General features: G+C 39.3%; 1 long non-coding RNA gene across 1 annotated transcript; it reads right to left on the minus strand.

The window, feature by feature from the left end:
* On the minus strand, positions 1–18,800 carry LOC104686648. The gene is made up of 5 exons (XR_751373.2): positions 18,707–18,800; positions 8,096–8,168; positions 6,030–6,075; positions 5,466–5,521; positions 1–280 (listed from the first exon to the last, which is right to left on the minus strand). It is a non-coding gene; the product is annotated as an uncharacterized LOC104686648 (long non-coding RNA).
* Positions 18,801–19,033: the final 233 nt, after the last annotated feature.

Here is a 19,033-nt window from a genome sequence, read left to right on the forward strand (position 1 = left end):
CTTCCCACTGTCTTTGAATCCAAACTTTTTCCTCCTCTGCCAGAACATACTCATAGGAGGAGCACAAAGCATTGCTCTTGTTAGGATTATTAACTTCCATTTCAGGAACTTAGCAACAACATTCCTTCTACCCCCTCACTATCATCTCTATCCAAATAATTTCCATGGCATGATTTTTCCAAGTTTTGTAAGGTTCAGTCTGTCTTAGAAGTTTCATGGAAAAGGTTCAGTCTGTCTTAGAAGTTTCATGGAAATGACAGGGGGTTTTTTTGATAATGTGCTGTGAATTAGAAGTCAGAAAGATTGTATTAATAGTCCATTTTATAAAGGTTAAAATAATGCATGACAAAACTTGGACTAATGCTTATACTCGAAAGAAATTATCAAGAAGATATTCTGTGGTTTAATCTGCTTTCACTTTCTTTACCTACACCTCCCTGATCAAATTTGCCAACAATATTTTCCCCTATGTAAGATATGTTGTGCTCATACTTCTTTTTTCCTTCCTGCAATTTATTCATGTCTTGCCTTCCTGCATTACAGTCTTCTCTCACAGCCTCCCCGAAAAGGAATGCTGTACATTTTTACACTGCAAAGCATTTTGTATGTTGTAGCTGACTTAGAAATAACAAATAATACTAAGGACTGTATGCAAACTGATATAAATGAGCAAAAATACTCAGAAATATTCCACATGAATAAATATGCTTAGATTTACCACATAGCCCAGAAATGAGAGAGAAAAAAGAAGTTACGTGCTACAAAAACATTTCAGGCATTTCTGTGTACTGTAAAAGAACTTAGGTCAGGACCACAGCATGAAGGTAGCAGATGGGTCAGTCCTTCCTGTGTTTTTAGCATAGGATTTTTGTCCAACATTTTCTCTGTATCTTAAACGTTTTTTGACCTTCCTCTGTTGTAATTACTTTTATTGCTGACTGCTGTCTTTTCTGTCTATTGTCTGTGATCTCCAAAGAAATTCCTCTTGAGGGCCTTGCAGGCTTGACCTACTCTACTATAAACCATGCCCCTGAGTTCTTGCACATTTGGCAAAACCTCACATCTGCCTTCTTATTTGCTTCTGAATTTTGTATACTTCAGTCAAAACAACTCATAGTTACCTTTCCCCAAAGAAAGCAGACTTTACTTCTGCAGTTTCTCCTACAAACAAGATCACAGACCTGGGGTATGAAATTTGAAAGGAAAAGAAAGAAACAAACAAACAAAAATGAACAGAAACACCTTCATGGAAATTATTGTAGTGGATGACCAGAACAATAAGGGAAAATGTAGCTGTCTATGTTTGTTTTCCACAGTAGTAAAGTTCATCTCTGAAAACTAACATAATAAGTAGGTGTCCATTACATTAAAAAAAAAAAAAAAAGGCAGCCTATTAGTAAATAATTACAAATAGGCGCAAACATTTCAGTCCAGAGGACTTATAGCCTTGATTAACTATTAGTGCATATTCGGCTCCTCAAGTGCTAATCAGGCATAGGACACATCTTCTGTGATACTAACGAGGTTATTGTTATACTATTGCATAGCAAACTACGGCAAATCTTAGGAACGTTTTGGGTCTGAGCCTTTAAAGCATCCTGTTGGTGTAATTCCACGTACTTTCATTAAGCAATTAGAAGCAATATAATGAAGAAAAATCAACATAGTGAAATATTTTAAGGTTCTGACATTTGGTTTCATTTCACAGTAGGATAAGAAAAAACAAGATCTTTTAAGTAAGTATCATTTTGAAATGAATGTGCAATAGAAATACTTCACCAATAATAATTTTGTAAGCATATTTCACTAACTGCTTATAAATCTTAAATTCTAAATAAAGCAAACCCTAGCTGTCCTAAAGATAAATCAGAGCTAAAGGAGAATATCATAAACAAAGTAAGCTTGTTTCTCATTATGGGACATATTTTGGTTTTCCCACTACTAAAAATTGGATAAAATATTATAATCATTTACCTTGAGTTGACAGTACATTGTTCTGGAAAGTTTGCAAAGACATCTGCCAGACATTTTTTATTTATCCAGACTCTCAAAATAACATTTTGAATGTTTTTTAGAATTTTTTCGTTTTCTTAATGTTTCTGGAATCTAAAACCCTTTTGGGAGCTAATTTTTTAACTAAGTCTTGGTGAAACATAAATCCAGTCATTTCTAAAATACTTTACAGGCCTCTTTCTTCAAACATATTGTACGAGCCATATAAGCAAACTGAAGATTTGCTGTGTAAGTTAGATAAACAGGCAGATAAACAAGCACCACTAGAATTTCTGTGAGTTTAGATGCTCTGATGATTGGATCACAGAATAAATTTTTGATTTATTCTTCTATACCAATTTATTTCTCCTAATTTGTTTATTTTATGTGCTTCCCATTCAGGCAGACATTCTTCTCACCCAATTTTGGTTGTGTAAAAGCTGAGTATGAAGCTTAAGCCCTAAGGTATACACACTACTTTTCTAGTCTATGGACTATGAGGGAAATATCCAGAGGGTAGTTCATTGGTGCAATATGTGAAATGAAATCAAGAACCAGTCACATGTAAGTATCACAAAACTGCTATTGTACTGTAAATCAGTTCTGTCCTTATCCCCTATTTACTGACTTTGTCTGATCTACCAAGACAACTCCCACTGAGTCAGGCTTACAGATCATTTCATCAGATTCAATCACATTATATTTTGAAGACTTTGCTCGTTAGACCTACCTTGGTCTGTAGAAAAACCTTGGAAAAATGCAGTTGTAATATATATTAAAGTTGTAATATACCTTTTTAAATAAAAGTAACATCAAGTAATTTAAAATTAAGGAAAATCCATTTGGTCTCACTTGGTTAAAATGGTCCAAACAGTGTAGAATATTGTGAACTTTCTGGTGTAAAATTTTACTGTCCTCTAACATTTTTCAATCTTCATTGATATAATCAAAGAAGGTAAAAAAAGAGGCTGCTTTGCAGGATATTATAAGCATGCAGACATTTTGATTTATTAGAGTGATTTTGATTATCTTACACAGTTCATAGTCACTGTTTATTGGCATAAACACTGTACATGGACTTTCCTCAGCCCATGCACTTGAACCTGCTGCAGTCCACTCTGGATAGTCAGCTAACTAGGTTCATTAATAATTAGTTTTGTATTTCATCATTACTCACTTTGGCAAATTAAAAAGAAAAAAAAAAAAAAGACAAAAAGAGGAAAAACTATGACAGACCTTCTGTCTAGTAGATTGTCTCTCTAGTAGAGTATCTATAAACTCCTCCAGAGCAATATGCTCATCTCCCATCTGGAACCATTTTCTCAAGCTGAGATGCTTATGGTCTCAGCAGAAGAAGTTTTTACCGGGGGAAGGCATACAAAGCCCTAAAAGTTTATCAGTGTGGAAATAAAAGTTGGTATAATCTTTATCCACACCCCTCCTCTCCATGTTGACTAGTAAAGAAAATAGATTTCATTTTTCAAGTCCTTTGAGAACAGAGCCTTAGCTTGGCCAACATCTGGCACTTCCATCTTAAATAATACCTTGATACTGGTTTTTTCGTGTCAAGCACAGGTGCTGTGACTGACACAATATATTCCCTCATGCGTAATACTGTTTATACTTGAAGATGTTATTTTGTGTTGATACTAATTGTTCAGACTAGGTGATCTGTTATGTTACAGGCACAGTTGAATGCTAAGGTGCTGTACTTCTTTCAGCTCTGCTGAAGAGGAGAAATCAGTGTAGACTAGGGAATTCATATTCTCGCTTGCCTCAGCCCATATGTGCATGTAACACAGTAAGGGGACCTGCTCTATTCTTCAGGCCTACCCCATCTGTCTCCAAGAAAAGCTCTGTGGAGAAAAGAAAAATATACAAGGACGGGGTGGATATACCTTTTCATCTTTTTGTACAAGCCAGTGACAGTAAAACAGCTCTTTTACCCATATTATGCCAAGAAACAGCAGCTTTGCAAACACTTTTCCTTCTGGTATGTCTTTCATGTTCCTTTCAGTTCATTTACTGCAGAGTTTTCACCATATGAAATGGAGAACAGCATGTTTGCTTTTGAATCAGATGGTTCAGCTACCTACAGCTTCCCCCCTGAGAAACAGAGGACTGGGTCATTGCTACAGTACCTTCCCGAGCTAGCACACTGTCCTGGTACCGAGCAAACTGCTGCCTGCTCTGAGCGGGACAGATGGACTCCGATCGTGTTCGCCTGGCGCCCCAATGGCTCGTGTGCGAAGGAGGCAGGACAAAGCGGAGGGACTCCATGTGGGGGAGCAGAGCTTACAGCAGGCCAAAAACCCACGAGGAAAGGCAAACCAGGCGGCCGGGCAGGGCGGGTCCGCACCCCGAGCAGCAGGCGCGGAAAACACAGAGTAAGCAACGACACATCCGCCAGGGGGCGCTGCGGGGCGGGGAGAGGGGCTACAGCCAATGGGGGAGGCGGTAGGCGGGGAGCAGCCACGAGGACCAATCAGCTGCCGAGAAAGCCGGAGCGGGCCCTGCGGCGCTGGGCGCGAGCGGCCGGGCGTGGCGCAGGGCGGGGCGCGGCTGAAAGCGGAGCCGCGGGTTTGCGTGCTCTTCCCGGCCTTACGAATGCTCAAGGCTTTTGGGGCTGGCCCTGGGCTTGGTCATGGTTCACTGCAACAGCTCATGTTCATGTGTCCATGGAATAGTTCGAACAGGTAAATGGCTGCGAAGCAGATGCTGTGACAAATCTTTTTCGTTGACACAGATGCACCATGGAGCCACAGCCTCAAACATGTCAGAAGTTCAAAACAAGCAGAAAAGATCACAACCAATTCTACTCCAAGAGCTACAAGTCTCCCCTGTTTGACCAGTTATAGGACCCGAACTGGAGGCTTTGGTCTACAAAGGCTGGACATAGATACATCTTTCCCTGGAAGCCCCTAAAGTGTTCGGTGAAGGAGGACAGTGGTCTGAGGGACTGTAGACAGAGGAATGCTACAAATTAAGAACAAATTCTGGTGATTACATAACTCTCTGCAGGATGGCACACGATTTTGAAAGAGGCTGAGTACAGGTATGGAAGTGGGTGATCTTGGTGACTTCTCTGCAGCAAATGTCTTGCAGACATGCAAGTATAGCTGCAGGGGAATGGACTTGATGGTTCAAGTCTAATTTCCACTGTGGTTGCCCATGTGTCTCAGATCCCTTACAGTTTGCAGAGGTAATCAGGTCGCACCCACAATTTTCACAAGCCCAGAGAATTTTTCTAATATTGTAATTAGCACTTTCTGAATATTTGGACATTCTCCCAGCCACAGGCTTGGAGGTTTCCCATGTTATTTGTATGACCTGAGGCAGGCCTCGGGACCTTTAGCCCAAACCCTGCCTGGACACCTGTCTTCTCTTGCATGGAAGAGAGGATAGGCAGTCTGCACCCCTGCACTGCATGCAGGGCCTGGAGGTTCAAGAAGTGAATCTGCATTCACACTCACCAACTCTCTTCACTTTGTGTCTCTCTACGCCAGTGTGTCCTGTTCCCAATCAGCTCCTACAACAAGAGGGAATAAACAAAGCCAAGGAACATTTTCATTCTATCTGAAACATGACAAATGATCACCAGTCAGCAAGTGCTACATCCCTGTTTACCCGAAATTCTTACTGTTGTGTTGTCTCTGAAAATCTGCAGTTGACGAAAACTCTGGTAGCTCAATATAGTTCCTAGAAATGTTTTTCAGGAAGATCTATTCTAGGAATACTTTATTTTAAGAGGTACGTGCAATATAAGTACCTGTTTTATGGGTGGCTGTATGAAGAAGACATGCAAAGCATATGTAGATGAGAAAATTCAGCTGTGCTAAAAGATCCCATTGCTGAGTATTAGACATCACTTTAGGGATGTAAATTGTTTGGAATATGGTGATACTTATATGCTGTAAATTTATGAAGTAAAAGACTCAGGTCATGGACTCAGGATAAATCTGGAAAAAAAATGGAAGCTGGTAATAAATTATATGAAAACTGGACAATATAGGAAAATAAGATATTTTCAGACTTACAGATGCAGTATATCCAGTTACAGTGTGGGTGCTTTTCACAGTCTGCCTAAAAAAAATCAAAGAAGTTTAAAAGATGTTTCAGTTTGTCACTGGATTATAAAAAACCCCAACAAACAATACCAAAACCCCACAATCTTGAAAATAGCAATCTGCATCCAAATACTCAGAAATATATACCTATTATAGTTATGTGATTAGATAATACCAGGGTGAGCAAAAATGCCCATTAGAAGCTTTATGTAACAAAAGAAAATAACTAATTTAAAATTATTCTGTACAGTAAACACACTTCAACCCACTCATTGAAATAAATGCATATTTTAAAACTAGATATTGTCTTATATGAGCAAATCTTCAGCTATAGGTTAGATAGAATTTTGAATTATGGCTCTGATAAACCAACATTTATCCTATGCATCTTATTAAAAGAACTCAGGCTAGATACTGTACTGAATTACAACCTGAAAAATCCTCACAGAAGTGGCTTCATTATGCAGGCTCCAAACCAACACAGAACTTGTTTTACTGTATTTAATTCAAGACATTAATGGAACCTAAAAAGATGTTTTCATTTGTACATCAATTACTTTTTTAGGGAAGGGCACCCAAAGATGAAATCGGAATTGAAATCATTAGTTTGAAAATATAGAAAGGAAAAAGATTTATATCACAATTAGAGATTGTATTCATGTACTAGAAGAAAAAAAACTAAGGTTAATGAATATACCAACCTCATATTAAAAATCTATTCATTCTTTAAAGAGAACCTAGAAGAGCAACATTTTGTTGTAAAACTAAATTAAATACTTTTAAATTATTATAACAGTTATCTAAAATCATTAAAAATATATCAGACAGGCTATAATAGCTAAAAATTGATAGTTTCAGTCCTTTTCTGGTTACATTGATCTAGTGCCTGTCATTACTTTACATTGAAATTTCGTGAAGTAGTTCTACTGTCATATCTTGCAATGAAAAAAAAAAATTTAGGATTACTAAATAAGTAATTAACACCAGACAGTTCAAAACAAATGTGACTTTTTCCAAAAGTAACCTTTGTAGTTCTAGTCTCCCAGGTCTTTTTTAATCTTACGATATGGAAATCTTGATTTGAAAATTTTATTCTAACCATTATCTCAAAAGTATATAAAACTAAAATTTTCAATATACCGATTTGTTTCTATGGTACTTCAACATAGGGAGATAACAAAAAAATCATAAACTTTATCAGCTGGGTTTTTCCTTAATGAAAAAATCAGCAGAAATTGGACTAAATAGGTTCTATTCCTGACATTAAGAACTAAATTTGCAAACTACAGGTCAATATGTCAAAGCTTTTATCTAAGAGTATAAATACACACCTTGTAGAATTTTCAAAATTAGATACTCTTTCTCCTTTAAACCAATGCAAACCTGATTTTTTAAAAAATCCTTCTGCCTTTGACAGTCTTTGAATAATTTGAAATAGCATGCCACAACATTCTTGCTTAATTTAATGATTCTAAACAAAAACAGGAAGCAGGAGAAAAGTTAGTTTACATTTTAGAGGAAAAGTGAAAAAAAAGGAGTGCAAATCAATAAGTTAAATGTGAGGTAAGAAGTTTGAAGAGCTGTCTGTAATTATGATCTTACCTATAAAAATAAAATATTAAAAACAATTACTTCACTACCTGACTGACAATGCTCATGTCCAGGGCTGCCTTTTGCTTAATCTTCTGATTGCACTCAGACCAGCATTTGCAATATCCTCTGCTAAGTGGGAAAAATATTATCACATCATGCAGAGGAAACACCGAACTTTTGCACACAAATTCTGGCAGGTTAAAATACTTCTCAGTTCATCTTTTGGTTTTGATTATGGCCCTTAAAACTTGCTTCCAGCTTTCTAGTACCATTTTTGTTTCTATAATCATCTGCAGACTTGAAAGCAAGGAAAACTTGGTTTTGTCACATTTTTGGCTCCAGTGCTGCGAACATCTCTGTGCAGGTGGACCCACCCTGTTGAAATCACCAGGTCAATATAATGTTCTTTTAATAATTCTGCTTTACTTTTCTTCCTTTTTTACCTTTGTGTGGTCGTTCTCTTCCTCAGGGAGATGGTCATCACTGAGGAAAATGGTGACAGATGAGCAGCTGTACCTATGCCAGGAGATGAAGAAAAGCTTATGGGAAAAATTGGCCAGATTACACCAAACTGAGCTTTTCAGAGATAATAATCATCAGCTTCAATGTACACACCTCACTCCCATGGAAATCTACTCACTAATGAATGTAGCTGTCCCGAACTGTTTCAGGAACTAGAGGGTACTAAAACAAAGGCCTCCTGTACTGCCGATTATTTCCTCTGTAGTGGAGTCAGAAGAAGTGGGTGTCTACCTATTCCGACTGCCACAATTCACAAACCCTTGTAGTTGTGAAAAACACACATAAACTGTCAGGCTGGGTGAACATGGCTTGTGTAACTCTCCCTTTCCCCCATAGCTACCAAGATGAAATGACTTTGACCAGAGGAGCATGGAGTTACACCCTTGTGCACCTGGTAGAGTTTGTTAGTGGTTGCCTAGCAAATCCAAGGCATATATATGGAAAGCCAGGAAGATGGATTACTGCAGTCATGGATTTTAGTTACAATTAATACCCAAAGACAGCTACTAGCTTTGTAATACTTCTAGGCCCCAACTTGAACTACCTTTGAAAATGCAGCAGTAGGTATCTCAAGCCCTCTGGGATTCTTGTTTAGACTCCTAAATTATTTACATGTATTTTTACTCTTAGTAAAATTTAGTCAAGCACCACTTCAGATTTTTATATTTCCTAAGCTTTTATTTTGCCAGGAAAAGACTTCATATTTGTGCACCCTGTGACTAAACAAGAAGTCAAAAAATTCAAAAGTATTGCTGCTCTGATTTAATTTAAGAAGATTAAAATTTATTTTAGGAATTCCACCTTGTTGGTTTATCTGTTAGAAAGAATCTCCTCCTACTACAGATAGTGCAAATCAAACAGAAACTGGGAAAAAAGCGCACACACACATGCTGAAATCAGGGTTCATCTCTAGTCCCTGGACGTTCCAGGCAGTCATAGAAGCAGTATCTTCATACAGTAGGATGAGCTGAACAGCAAGTATGTTATGTGGAGTTTAAAGCAGTTTGACACTGCATGAATCCAGGTTTTTCATGACTTCTGTCCTTTGGGTGTCCAATTAGAAAGAGCCACCATAGGTGGTACTGTTCCTTTGTAGCAAAGGTGGCCAGTGGTATACTGGGCTGCTTTAGGAGAGGTGTTGCTAGGGCCAAGAGAAGTGATCCTTCCCCTCTACTGAGCACTGGTGTGGTGACCTCAAGAGTGCTGGGTCCAGTGCTGGGCTCTCTAGTACAAAAGAGAGATGGAGATACACTGAAGATGAAATCCAGCAAAGAGCTTCAACTATGATTAAGGGACTGGAGAACCTTCCCTAAAAGAAAAGTCTGAGAGGGCTGTTCAGTCTACCATAAAGCAAGCTCAGGGCAGATTGCATCATGGTTTACAAATATATGAAGGAGGGATATAGAGATGATGGAACTGAACTCTTTCCAGAGAAGTCCATTGGGCAGGACAAAAGGCAATGGGCAAATATTGAAACAGGAGGTTCCAAATGAACCACAGGAAAGAATTGTTAGTGAGAGGGTGACTGAGCATTGCCATAGGTTGCCGAGAAGTTGTGGAATCACCAGTCTTGAACAACTTCAAAAAATGTCAGGACACAGTCATGGGCAAGTGGCTGGGCAAGTGGCTTGGGCAAGCAGCTCTAGGTAGTCCTGATTCTGCAACGATTTGGGATCAGAAAGTCTCCACAGGTCCCCAACAGCATTAAGTGCTCTGTCATCTCTGGGGGTTTCCCACCACAGACACTTCTTACACCACCAGGTCCTCCTGCTTGGGCAACCAGCCTGTGCTTAAACCCTAAACCCACCATAAGGCACAGCCGTGTGATGACAGCCAGAATCCTGTAAAGCAGGAACTTTCTCCCCTTGGTGTGGTTGTCATACTCAGTGAGAGGTGGGACTAGGCAGACCAGAGAAAGAGGAGCCCACTGCAGCAGCAATGGCGGTGGTTGTGGAAGTGAGGGTGGGGCCAGCTTTGCATATATGACTTTTGCTTTCCCTCTTAAACTGCTTTTATGTCTAGCCACAGGTTTTCTCACCTTTAACCCTTCAATCCTCTCCCCCACCAAGCAGTGAGTGAGCAACAGTGTGGCACAGAGCTCCTGGCTGGGGGTTAAAGCATGACATGGCTCCACCATGGGTATGCAAGGACTGCAAACCCAGTGCAGCCACAGAGCACACTGACATAGAAGGGGCCTCATGTACCATAACTGCCTCCATCCTCACATTGTGCTCAGGGCTCCTTTGGGCACACCCACAGTGTGCACACCTGAGCAAGACCCTGGGCTTGGGCTTGAGTGTCAGCTTTGGGAAGAGCAGCAGCCCTGGGTGCTGAGCTAAGGCCACCCCTTCCCAAGCTTCTCTTCCCATTGCCCTGCTGTTGGGTGCTGGGTGTCCTGCACGGTGGCTGTCCCCAGGCCGTAGGCCCTGCTGAACACTCTTGGTGAGTTCCTCTGACTTTGTTGACCACTTCCTCCTTCAGGTACACATTTTGTGATTCTGAGATTCCATGTTTGGGAAGGAAACTCCACTCGTCTTATGATGTGTTCTCCTGTAAGCAATTATGGTAAATTTCTGAATGGGAAGCTCTTAGCAAAGATTTCAACTTCCCAGAGATCTACTGCAAATACTATAGTTCTTTGACTAGTCTGGCAAATTCCTGAAGTTTATGTCACAGGTACTCAGTGAGCCAAGTAGGAATGTTGCCCTCCTAAATTTGCTGTTTCTCAATAGAGAAGGACTTCTGGGGGCTGCAGTGATAGGTGACTTGGCCACAGTGGTGACAAAATGGTTGATGAGAAAAAGAGGTAATCAGAGTGGTTACCCTGGATTTCAAAAGGACAATCTTCAAGCTACTCAGGGAGCTACTTAGCAGTGTCCCAATGGAATCTGCCTCTGAGGGCTTGTGTGTCCATGAGTGCCAGTCAGTTCTTAAGAACCACCATTTAAAAGCACAGGACCAGGCAATTCCAGTGTGTCCAATGTCAGGCTGAACAAGGAACTCATGTTGAAACTCAAGAGGGAAAGGAAATTATGTGTGTCGAAGTAAGGTCAGGAAGGAAATTTTTGAATTTTTGAAGGAAAGTTACCGAGCTGTAGTTCATACATTTTGAGAGAGGATATGAAAGGGCAAAGCTCAATTAAGAGTTGAGGCTGGCCAGTGTTGTGTCAGACAACAAGGTCTTTTTAATGCACATTAAGAGTAAAGGAGGTCTAAGGAAAAGATTGGGAGGGTATAGAAGAATGGAGGAGCACCTCCTCTGTTCTTCCTTCACTGCTCTTGGTGTCTGCAGGGCTCTTTCTCTCACATGCTCTCACTTGTTTCTCATAGCTGCTCTTGTGCAGCAGTTTTCAACCTTTCTTGAGTATGTTATCCCAGAGAATGCCAGCATTGTCACTTGGCTCAGTTTGGCTGGCAGCATATCTGTCTTGGAGTTGGCTCTGTCAGGTATGGAGGTAGTTTCCGGCATCTTCTCACAGAAGCCACCCCTGCAGCCCCTTTGCTACCAAAACCTGGCCTCTCAAAGCCAATAAATTATATGCTTCAAGAGAGAAGGCATAGCTCCTACTCTCTCAGCATCCAGACACCAGGGCCAGGGTATCCAAGCCCTTTGAGCACCAGCTGGGCTAACAGTCCTGACCACCACTGGAAAAAAACTATTTAGGTACCATAAAAGCACCAACATTTACTTGCTTGAGTGCTAATGATAGGCATAACTCTGTTTATTACACAGACAGTGGATATTACAGACATTTTCCCTAGGTCTCTTCCCAGTAATACTCATATGAGTTGGTAGTTTACAACAATTTGGAGCCAAAGCTCAACCAATTACATATGGCTTTTTTAGTGAAGAGATGTGATTACAACACCTAGCTGACCTTGTCTGTTTAGGAATCCTGTCATAGGTTTTTAAATACACAATTTCAGAGGGGTGAAAGAATTAAAGAACTCAGACGAAGCAATTGTGTGATCATGATGAATGCCCTGGTGGAATGACTTTAAAAGTGTAAACTCTTGAACTGAGCCTAGAAATTCTTTTAACTGTGGTTTATATAAACATTTCACATCTTGCACCATAGAAAACCTGTGCCCCTACTATGCTAAGATTAAGTTACATTGCTTGGAAGTATGCAGAAATTGTTTAACACATAACCTTGTAGCACAATTTTTACTCCTTTTTTAGCAGAACATTTATATTTTATCTGAAGAAAAAGTAATATCCTGTTGTAACAACATTAAAGGCTTGTTAGAAACTTCAATAAAGCAAATACAGTCCTGGCAAAAGTTTGTATTAAAATATGGCATTTAATTGGCTCAGTCTCTTGATAGCAGCAGCACAGTTATTATGTTCTTGACCACCATTTGTATGTGCTGTTATATCAATCACTGCCCTCCAGCTTGCTGTTCTTCCACTGAAGCAACTGAATTGTATGCTAAAAGAGGAAGAGGAGATAGAAGACAGGAGTGGTAGGGACAGAATTTAATGGTTTTCTGTTTCACACCTGAGACTGAAAGGCAGGGTCAAAAATTTCAACACAAGTGGATTCCAGATTTAGGCATCTTAAATCCATCCAAGCCCTAATATTTCCTGTTGCTTGGCTGTAGGGTGCAGGAAGTGTCCTGCCAATAGAAAACACCAGGCACTGAGAATTGGGTGGAATTTGGGATTTGTGAATTGGAGCCAATGCCTATATACAGTCATAGAAACACAGTTATGTTGCCATTTTGCCATTTTAAAAACACTTCAAAGACCCCACACAGTCACAGGAATGCAATTTTAAGTACATTGCCTAGTTGGCTTTCTTTTCTTTTTTTAACAGATCTTTTGGGTTGCTGTGATGAGAACTATACCACACACAATTATGCTGAAAATTCACAGCTTTTGAAAAACAGTATAGTAAAAACAACAAAGAATCTAGCATACAGCTTGGTTTGTTCTGTAGTAACCTCAGGGGAAAGTTCTTGACATATAAATGATGCTTGTCAGTTTTAATCTTTCACTGATTTTTTTCCTCTGGAGATAGGTGTTTTACCAAGGGAACCAAATGGTCCTCTGCAAGCAAAGAGATTGTCCGCAGAGACTTGAATTTCATAAATCAAGAGAACCCACATTTCCTGGAAAATGCTAAGTATGTAGGACACGAAGGAATTGAGCGTATTTATAACAACATACTCCTACTTTCAACATTCAACAGCAATTGGAAAATATAAAAATGGCCAGAAATATTTTGCTTTTTTGCAATGTCAGAGAGCTCTGTGCTTTTCCAGCTTAGGTTAAGTCAAATATTTCCATATATATTCAGATTCTACCACATATTTAGGAAAAACTAGCTTCTTGCTATCTGTGTGATCTCCTGTTACCCTATTTGCATTCAGCAAAAAACTCCAGTTCTGATTTCGCATTGCTTGATCCTTCTAGAAACACATCTATGCTCTTTAGTACCACCGGTAACCAACACAGCACGTTTCTCTTTCAAGAAGAGTCTGATCCAAATTGCACTGATAACTTGCAAATCATCCACTTGGCTTCCAGAAGCCTGTGCTAGACTTCAGGTCTCATCAAAATGCTTACCATATCTGCCAGTTCATCTGGAAATACCTGAACAGTTCACATTTAGGAGGATCTTACCTCTCTCAACTTTTAAATGAACTATCCCTTAAGGAACACAGAGATTTAAATGAAGTAAGTGCACACATGGCACTTTGAACAATGATATATAATAGCAGAACATCTCAAGCACACTGTGATTCACATATGGGTTTCAGCTAGCAAAGGGAAGAGGCAGAAATAGAACCACATGCATTTAGTTCTGTCTGTCCGCAGCCCTGAATGGAGGATGACTGCAGGAGCCTTAACTCAGCTTGTACATCTTGTCTTGGTTCTAATTTAAGCACAACTATTTCTGATGCCATGTGCGTTCAGGATTAGAAGTAGACAATGTACTAAATTGGAAGTTTTTAAATCCTGGAGGAGCAATGCGCCTTCAGCTGCATGCTATCCCAGTCTTCTGTGCCTGTGATGGACTCTTGTGTTCATTTACACTGTCAGTCTAAACACACCATGACTACTCAGAACAGTGAAATTCTGCTCCATGGGCCACCCAAATGGTGACTTTTGGCCACCCAGGCTCTTGCAAGTTACTGAGATCCTAGAACTCCACCATAGAACTAGACCATTGGGAGAATTACAGCTCTGCTATGTATGCCCTCCACTGAGATGGCTTTGGGACTCCAACTAATGGGACAGAGTCACCATAATTTATATACATCATTAACCCCTGTGTCATGAAAACATAAGAGTTTTTTGCCAATTAAAATTATACTAATTAAGAAGCATATATCAAGCTAATTATTACACTGATTTAGTGTATGATATACTGTCTTTGGTTTCATGTCCAAGAGTCAAAAGGAACTGACTGCAAATTAAAAATATACTCCAAAAACCTCACTATGCCAGTTGTAGCTGGGCCAAGCAATGACTAACAGGGACATTTGCAAGGATTCTGACTGCATGAATGCCAAGGAAAAATAGCTGAGTTATGTTGGGTGGTCCAAAGAGATACTAGCAACAAAAGAGTAAGGAAATAAAACAAAAAAGTCAAGTTCAATTAGAACCAATTCCCCTATTTTTAAAATGAGCAAAGTCTTTGCTTCTCCAAAGACTGGAGAATGAAGTTTGAGATGGATGGGTACAACCATGATTTTAATTTGAGATTTATGAGGGAGCAAACCTAGGGCTTTTTGTGTGTCTCCCTCCTCCCACATTTAAGAAGGTTCTTCCATGAGCAGGTATTAGGAAAGGTGAGACACCAGAGATGAAGTGCTGGCAGATGGGGGGTACTCCCTTTCAGTGTGATTCCCTCTCAGAATTAGGTCAAACACATGAAATAATGGTAAAAAAATGCCCGCACTGAATTTTAGGTCTGGTTTCTGTCCTTCTCTCAGATATTCTAAAAGGGTTATTTTATGTATAACCTCTTTTTTTTTTAATCTAACCCTAAGTATTTTGGTGCAAAACCTGAGATGAAAGGCAAAAATTTTCGTTGGCCAAAATTTTCAAAATTGCAGTGTTTTTGAATTATTCAATTTCTGCGCAGAAGAACTGAGTGAATCTGATTTATAATTATTTGGGAAACTGATTTCAAATGAAACAGATTTTTGAATTGTTTCTAATTGTATACCAGTACCAGACAACATGCATGAAGTCCACAATTTGTATCTACAAAGAATGAGAATCTGATGTAAAACCAACTGATTTGGACAGGTCTTTTACTGTCATAGATGAGAATGTCATTCCATTGATATTTGGTTACGTAAAGAGAAAAAATGTGCAATAGAAGCAGGAATTCTTGCCACAGTATTGATACAATCAAAATTAGGACATTAGTGTCATTTCTAGACCTGGTACTCAAATTTAAATATGAAATTGTTAAAGATGTGAGGGAAGAAAAGAACAACATAAAAATAAATGTTAATGAAACTAGAAAACAGTCATTATGGTATGATATTTGGTATATCTAGATCATCAAAATACAGTTAAGGGATTATCTGAATTCTGTGTATAGGTCCTTGCACATCTGTTTCCGGAAGGTTGGGTTGTTCGTTCTGGCTGAAAAAAAATCATAGATCAGTAGGATACTGAGTAAGATTTTAATTTAACTGGAATATGAAAGCAAAAGCAGTGTAAGTTGGAAGAAAAGGAGAATGGATAAAGTCACCAGTTCATGGAGTTTTTATTATTATATAAATCTTTCTTAAACATGTTTTTATTAATTTTTGTGAGAAGTTTTGTGGCTCAGGAGTGTAGCAGTTGGTCTGCACAGTCATATTTGAGCTTAGAGTCACTAAACTCCCCACTTTAACCCTGGTTTCATGAAGGAGCCTGGAAACTGTAAGTTAGTGAAGTCTCAGCCTTAAAGGTATCAGTTCATTAGCTGGTAAGATTAGAGTAGATGTATTTTCTCTAGTGTTTTTTAAAAGTGATTACATTTTAAGTTTTTTCCATTTTCTTCAGCACTTAGTTGATAACTAGTCTCAGGCAATGCAAGGAGTTCTTTCCCTGGGACACCTGTTCAACATCTTCTGCTCACATATTCAAAGTTAGATTTCTAGTTTTGCAACCGTGAAGGAATTAATTGCCAGGCAAGACTTTCTGCCTTCCTCTGTAGTGCTAAGCATGGATTGCTTGCTGATATGTCTGTTTCTCACCTAATTAGATTTAGGGGCACTGGCAGAATTTGGACAATGTCTGATGCTAGCTCTCCCTGGCATGAATAGTTCAATGGATAGTAGGATCCAGTGCTATCAGTGAGTGGGCAAAAGAGAGTGATCTGTTGGCTCCTGGAGAGAGCAATCTCCAGGAGCTTCCCACAGCTGTTTAAAAGCAAAAGAAGGAATGTTTCCATGTAATAATCAGAAGTTTATTACATCATATAGAGATCTGCTTTTCCTTCAGTATTGCGGGGTCAGGTCTACTGATAATAGGCCAGATGATTATGTTCAGGTTCAGAAAGTTAGAAGTCATTCCTATAGTCTGCATTCATCCATACATTCATACAAAATGCCCAGTGCATTTAGTGCACACAAAATACATCTTTAAATACAGACCAACGTAAGCAAAGCATGAGTTGCCTTCAGTAAAGCATCACTCAGACTTTAAAGCCTAGGTGGAAACATGTTATATGAATGTACTTACATGTGCATGCATGTGCTTTGTACACATACAGATTTAAATACACTCTTTGGATTTTGGAGCCCGTCCATCAAACACTGCCCTTCTCATTTGGGGTCCATCTGTGTAAAAAGGCTATCTCTGGGACCAACAGACAGTTAGAACCTTTTTTGGTTTTTTGTCTAGAAAACCTCCACTTCAAAGAGCTAGAGTACTTTGGACATCTGTTCATGCCTTATTTTCATAGATCCAAACCAAAAGAAAGCTACTCCTTTCTCAGAGCCACTCCTTATGCGTTAGGTGCACCAGTGATTTCCTACCTTCAATCATCCATTTTCAGTACATCATTTTATATATGTTGCCAATAACCACAGTTCTTAACGTGCACTGCCAATCTTCCACGGCCTACTAATCCACATTTGCTGAAACAATGAGAAGGGATGATGAAAATTAAAGTGTTGCAACTGTTTGGAAAATACTGAAAAGCAAAGTTCAGCAAGAAGGAATGTATACATTGGCTATAGTTTACCAGGGACAAACTGTCTGTACACCTTTGAAGCAGGAACACCAAAGAAGCTTGGTGTACTGCTCTAAGGGGGACATGAAACAAAGGATGGAGTGGCACGGAGCTACTGTGGTCATGCTCTGTTGAAATCAATGCACATGTGACACAGAGAATGGAGCAACACAATGGGGTTGTGATCATGCTCTGATGAAAACAATGTACCTAACGGGAAAAAAGCCAAAGGAATGTGCCAGGTGGTGAATGAAAGCTGAGCTTTGCTTCATTAACTTGAAAATACATATTAATTTTCATGTTTCTACAAATACTAATGACTAAAGTCAGTCAAAATCCACCTAAACATGAAATTACATCAACTGTAACTTTACCTTCCCCCTCCCTCAAAGAAAATAATATAAATATAGCTTAAGTGGGAAGGGAGGTCAGAGTAGACTCTGTTGTAACTTCTGGCATCATTGACAAGCTGTACCTGTCTTGTCTTCTGTCTCCACAGGGACATTTATAGGGTAAGAGCCTTATTCTCTGCATGCTAAATAATTATCTTGAGCTTTCTTTCATTGGGCATTAGAACTTGTTTGTATATTGCTTTAAATTCATTTTTGCCAGACAGTATACTATCAACACCAATCTCTCAATTTAATCTATCACAGTTTACTGTTATCACTGTGTTTGTTAATAAAATGTGTTATACTATAAAGTGTTTAGTGTGAGTCCTTCAAAGACTCTAGCAGTCATTGACAGTCAACAAAGTACCTGAAAAAACTGGTTATTTGCCAACTAAAAGTGGGGAAATCCAGAAAGGGATCTCTGTTCTAAACTGATATAAAGGATTTGACTCTGATAAGCTGTCAGTGCACAGCCCAGAAGCCCCTCTGATACATCCGGCTGTTTAGTGGGGTCCCCATAACAGGTTATAGACAGGCTGGTCAGGCACAAGGGTCTTCTCTGTCTTTAGGCTTTGACAGCCTGATCAAACGTAAATAGTTTGAGGAAACTGCTCTTTCATTTGACAGCGTCTGTAGAGTGACACACTATTGTTCCAGGGCAGACAAAAGGAATCCCTTATTTTACGTATACCAGCAGACCTAACTCATAATGGCAAACAGAAATGAGTAACGCAGCATGCTCTGAGCAAATGACTACCTGAACTAGAATTGTGGAAAAAAAATGAGATAATCACTTATTTAACTGATTTTTACTCCCCATCTCTCCTTTCTTTGAATCAGATTTATCTCACATTACACAGGCAACTGCATAACTATGCTTCCCAGGAATCTCTTGCAGATGACTCAACAAGGTTTTTTGCTTCCATCAAACTGTGGGTCTCCATGGACTTACGTAGTGTAGAGGTCTTCCAATAGATGTTTCTGATTCAGATATCGGGGGTTGCAGCCTTTCCATGTATTGTGCTATTCCTTCTCTTTCTTCTGGTTTGATACTGTATACACACAGAACTTGATCAAAAAAGGTGAAAAGAACATGACATCATTACTAAGCTTCAGGCACTTAGTCATTAAATAATTCTATGAAAGTCATAAGCAGCTGGCTCTCCCATTTTACTTAAACCCCTGTAAAATAAGTGTTAAATTAAAACTTGAAAGCTTTTGTTTACCAGGGAAAAGAAAACTGAATATGGTTCCACCAGCTAAAGGATTCAAAATGATG

This window comes from Corvus cornix, chromosome Z (assembly GCF_000738735.6).
Source record: "Corvus cornix cornix isolate S_Up_H32 chromosome Z, ASM73873v5, whole genome shotgun sequence".
NCBI lineage: Eukaryota > Metazoa > Chordata > Aves > Passeriformes > Corvidae > Corvus > Corvus cornix.